A 6,008-nucleotide genomic window follows, 5' to 3' on the forward strand; every position below is an offset into this window, starting at 1 on the left:
GGATAAATACAAATGGGACAACATATAGAAGTCAATAACTCAATTGTACAGTTTGACATGTGATTTTTTTTTTTAAAATGAAACAATTGTGGCTCAAAGGCAATTATTGCTCACTCTTTCTGAATCTTCCTACCCACCTTGGGTACCCTCCAGACCAAATTCTTTGTGTATGCTTCGTTACTAATGTGTTCTTAGTGACAACCATTCTTGTGAATTTTGTTCACATTTCAACACTTAAACAACTAAAAATAGTACACACAAAGGCTGTTTTCATTATGTAATTTGCATATAAACATCAAGCAATTATATGGGAGCAAGTTCTCTAGTTTTGTGTTTGAGTAATGAAATATCTATTCTAATTAATCATTAAAGCTAAAAAAGCACTTATTTAGTCACCTTTGCCAAATTACCCCAATAATATATTCATATGGTATTGCAAATACAAATGTAGATCCCATCTAAAATAGGGATTTAGAACCCAACTAAAAGTTAATGCATCATTCACTTGTCATCACAAGTTCAACTACCTCCATGCGTAGACAGAAGATAAATGGGGAAATTTAGATATATGCATCAATTTGGTAACTTGCAAACAATGTATATAAATTATGGATATTTAATATTTATTATTAACCCACAAAATTATTTTCTTTTTGTTATAGGGAAAACACAAGTTCTGGATTGCATGCTGCCTTACAACTTTATAGCATTGTTCTTGTAAGGAGAGGAAAGAAGCTTTTACACTCCGTGATAGAAAGCAAGCTTTTGGGTCTACATGTACTCCTTGCAGAAGGCACGCCAAATTACATCAGGGGTATAGTCATATGGCATTGCAAATGCAAACATATGCTGTATTTCATACTTAACTATCTATAATTCCTTTGGAGTTGAAACAAATTACAGCCTACACTTTAATCTCTCGTTATAGCCCCTTAGGGTAATAGTCGGTGTTGTGTAGGGAGAGGCAGAGTAAAACCATACAAGGTAGGTAAATCCCAAAGATGGAATAGGGATGAGATCCTAAAGCCTTGAGGGAACCTGATCATAGATCTGGTGTCAATTGCCTATGACAAGTAAATCCACAACCTTGTAGGATTGAGTTTAGGAGAGAAGTAAGGAAATGGCGCTTAAATATGCTAACTACTGATGTATTACGAACTATTCATTGTTCTCTGGAATTGAATTGATTTAGACGAATAGTAGTGTATGTTAATAATTGGAAATTGACAGCCACCTAGTAGGGGACATTACAGCCACAAGTCATGACAGATGTACAAACATGCATGAAAAATAGACAATAAATGCAATATAGTAGAATACGCTACTTTTTATACAATAATGAAAAGAGAAGTTTTGAACAAAAGGGCAGATAAATGCTAATGAGTTATGAGACAAATGTTAGGGTAGGCATGCTAAACACCTTGTAATCCTATGATGGATTTAATATTTATTTTTTAGTTGTGTAATTTTTTTTTGGAAAAAGGTGTTCCATACTGTTTTAACATTATTTACTGTGCATTAAATTGTATGATCTAAGATACTGTAAGATTATTTAATATTTTTTGATACCTTATTACATTGTATGATGTGCAAGAAATCAAATGATGATTTTATGACACATAAGTGCATGTAAGGAGGGACTTATGTTTGTTATATTGACCAATTTATGACCATAAGAGTAAAGGCACTACTCTGTTAAGGAAGAATATCACACATTGGTACATGGAATTTCTGCTACAAGCGTTAACAGATTTATTGCAAGAATGGCGTAAGATTTGAATCAATGCAATATTTTATTTTATTCAACTGTATCTGAATATTGGACTATACAGGTACTACGCAAAGATACCGTACTATACTCCCACTAAAATTTAGAGCATATGCATTCAAACAGATTGGATTGCCAGTGGCATGTAAAGTCTCCCCCATATTAATCAATTGAGATTTTGACCAAATACATAGAACTAGGCCTCTAAGGTTTTCACAAGAATAGATTACAGTGATATTTTCTAATTATTGCTAGAGATTTTTTCAGTATATTTCAAAATATATGATTTGTGAACATTGACTTATCAACATCTGCACCTCATTTTCCACTGTATGACAAATTGAATCAAAATTGAACAAAATCTCACATAACATTTAGGTTAATTCTACAGTAATATTTCTGGAAAGACAAAGCCAGGTGCTTTAATAAAAGCTTAAAGAAGTCTTCTTTGTGAATATTCTTGTGACATAACTTTTAATGGCTTTACCAAACAGATACCAACTTCTTAAAATGGCCAATTCAAAATTGACAAAAGAATCTACTCTCCAAATGAGATCTTTTGAGTGGAAACGAAATTCTTCCTTTTCTATTTTCTCCCAAGGAAGGTTCATTTTATATCAAGAGTATTGCCGATTAGTTGTGAGAATTGAATTGTAGCAATGCCAATAAACCAAAAAAGTTGTATTCATCAAAGCACAAATTTAGCCAAAAAGAAGCAGAAGACTCCACCACTTCAAATGACAGTTTTGTTTTCTGTTTCTTTAGAGAACTCTCAAACAAAAAGAGTCTTGTCAAAATCCACACTCCTCAGAACTTAGAGAGCCGAAAGACAAACCATTTCAGATTGGTAATTACTCAAAATAAAGGATTCTATAATTATGACTCGCTCAGAATCTCACAACTATGATACAAGAAAAAACATAAATTCAAAAATCCTTAATTATAGTGGAAAGAAGCAAAGTTGCTTAACTCAAAAACAAGCCTCATCCATTATGGTGAGGCACACCAGTAACAATCAAATGCATAATCTACCATTAGAAGCAGAAACTTAAATGAAATCAGAAAAAGAATATATGAAAAACACGTGCTGTGATGAACAAATAGAAGTGAACAATTCTAAGAATGTAAACCAAGTATCATAAACAAGGAAAGGCCTACTTTGCAGATAGCTTTAATTGAAAACATGCCTCAAACACAAAAACACAAGTGAAGTTTAGCAAAATGAACACACTGGCTTACCCTTCTTGCAAAGACCTTGTGAAAAGTTTTATTGTTTTGGCAATGAATCCTATCAAGTAAAAACTATTTGACTCAACCATCCATCTCATTAGTTTCTACGTCCAGCAAAAACTAAGCACAGGCTACTACATGATATTTACTGCCAGCCTAGGTGCATAAAATGAAGAAGATCAAAATATTTGCAAATATTTGTTGAACCATCGCCTACACCTCTATACCAGCAATCATAAATTTGCAAGTATTGCATAGCCTACTACGAAAGGTTCCAAAATTTGAGAAAACTATCTAAAAGCTATAAGCTAAGGGACTGATTTATTTATGGCTCCACTAAAGAGAAAGGGATACCAATCCTTGTATTAAAACACTTTAGAAAACACAACAAATTCTTTATTTATATCCGGTCCTTCATTTTTATCTGAAGATAGAATGCCCAAACACAGAAACAACCAAATCAACTGACTTAGATAGCATAGTATCCATCAATCGAAATCTAAGTCTCAAAAGCAAAACATGCTTACCTGAGAAGAAAGAAACCCTGTATAGTGTCTCGTCTCTGGTTTGCATAACCATAAAATTTGCTCAACCTTGTATTTGTAACCTGTGGGCATCGACATCTACAAAGAACAATGAAAAATCACCCGTCGATTAAGGGATTTGCAGATTCAAAAATTTATTCATTACACTGTTTGCTCAAAATAATGAAGTTAGATGTATGCAACTCCATCAACTCAACTAAAGACTCGCCTAAAAAATCGTCATCCATTAATTGTTTTGGGTTTTCTATGCACTATGCCCATGACTTCCAGGTGCTCTCAAGTAGACCAGGCTAGCTAATCAAAACATTAAATATCGTAGCAGTTATTTTGTCGTACATTATAGTTAATTAGGATTAAAAAGTTGTATCAAATGATGGAAAAAATCTTATAATAGTAAACAATATCGCTAAAAGACTTAAGGCTTTGTCTGGAACTGCGAATTGAAAAGCAGTACGAATGCAAGGAAGATGCTCTATGCATGTAGAAAGAGTTGAATGGGGCTCAGTCATACAGTTTGGTTTATACAATTTAAAAAATAGAAAAATATACCATACAAGAAATCAACGTAAATTTATGAACATATTTTCTAAAATTCTGAAAGCTATGCCCGTAATTTCATCTTCATTGCTAATAAGGAAAATAAAAGCATGTTAAATATTTTATAGGCAATAATAAGGTTGCTTGCTGGAAGTTCATAATGTATTTGCTCTTTTTACTCGAAAAGGGAGCCCGAGATTTTTATACGGACTATTTTTTACTCCGATACGTAATGGAAAAGCAGTACAAGAAAATGACATAAATGACATGGTTCAATGGGAGTGGCTGCCATTGACGGTTGAAAACTGTGCTATCCGTCATATGACTTTTTAATGGGGGACTATCTTACATTTTTTACTGTGAAAGACTTGCATCTTGATCTGCTCATGTATGGTGCCTAGAATACAACAGCTCCATTTGTCAAAGTATTTTTTGATCGTACCAATATGATCAGCACGGGTGACTTGAATTATGTGTTGAAATTAATGTTGAAGTCCTTTCATGCTTTTTAGTCACAATCCATAGAGTTACCTACTTTCTAAAACTTAAAGCAACAACTTTTGATTTTTTTTTTAAAACTATAAAAAAATGATAGAAAATCCCATAACACTGACTGTTCAATGTACAATCATATGTCAAAAATGCTTTACAAATTTTTTAAAAAGTCAGAAAATGAAACAACAATATAGAAACATTTTTGAAAAAGCAATTGCCAAAAAATCAAATGACTTCATTGGCCACCAACAAAAGCCAAAAAGAACATGCACTGGATGCTATAGTATCCTGCCTACGACAGGTGCTAACAACATAGGAAAAGATAAACTCATGGGTTTAAAAAAAAGTCAAATACATATCCTCCTTCTCAGGACAAGTAATTAGGCGATGGTTAGGATAAGATCTGAACATTATTTTCCCATTCTTACTATTATGTCATTGCAATAAGATCCACTCATCTTGGCAATTTAGGGAAGTCGATGCTCAACATCTGTAAATCTGTATAAAAGATAAGCATGTATATGTGCATATATATCTAAGCTAAACAAACAATAATGGGGATTGGTACATCGTGTAGATCTCAACTAGCGAATGACTACGATTCCCTCCCTCAACCATATCAAACATGTCAGACGGAAAAGTAAAATAAATACACACACCATACACATGCGAGTATGGGGTAAGTACCAATGGTAAATCCTAAATATAAATGACAATATATTCTAACATGGATATCTCAACATTATGAAGACATAATAAACATCTTTCTAAAACACACCATATGACATCAACATAGAAGTAATGTCATTAACTAACTAAAAGCAATTAAAACACCATTACTACAAGTAGAAAATTGTTACAATATGACCTAATCAATTACTCAACATATCAAAGTATTGCATTTCATATATCAAATAAAGGCTAACACATGTATAAAAGAGTCATATAAAACTTTAACAACTAAGTCTACAATGGTAGCAAAGGATGGGTATTACATGTTCTGCGGTGTGGATTTGTTCTTATCAAATTTTTTAAAAAAAAATTTAGCAAATGAAAATAAGCTATGGAAAAAGATGTGGGTCTAGAAATAAGCACTTATTGGAAAAAAAGACACATGTCTTCACCATATATTTTTCATCCCCTTTTTATGTGCTTACAAAAATGATTAAAAAATCTGTTTTGAAAATAATATTTTATGTAGTAAATATTACAATTTATGTGGCCAATAACTCCATAAAAATCGTGCCAAAAAATATAAGCACATGTTGCTAACAAAATTAAGGGTACAGTCCCATGAGGGGGAATGTAAGATCTATTAACTGTACGCCGCCCTTATTTGTATAAAATCCTCCATTAAAAAATTAAAAATTAAAAATTGAGGCGCTATACGGGGAAAAAACACTACCGAATGATTTCTAACATGGACTCATTTC

Source organism: Cupressus sempervirens, chromosome 6 (genome assembly GCF_028749045.1).
Source record: "Cupressus sempervirens isolate cs-2001-9-10 chromosome 6, ASM2874904v1, whole genome shotgun sequence".
Classification (NCBI taxonomy): Eukaryota; Viridiplantae; Streptophyta; class Pinopsida; order Cupressales; family Cupressaceae; genus Cupressus; species Cupressus sempervirens.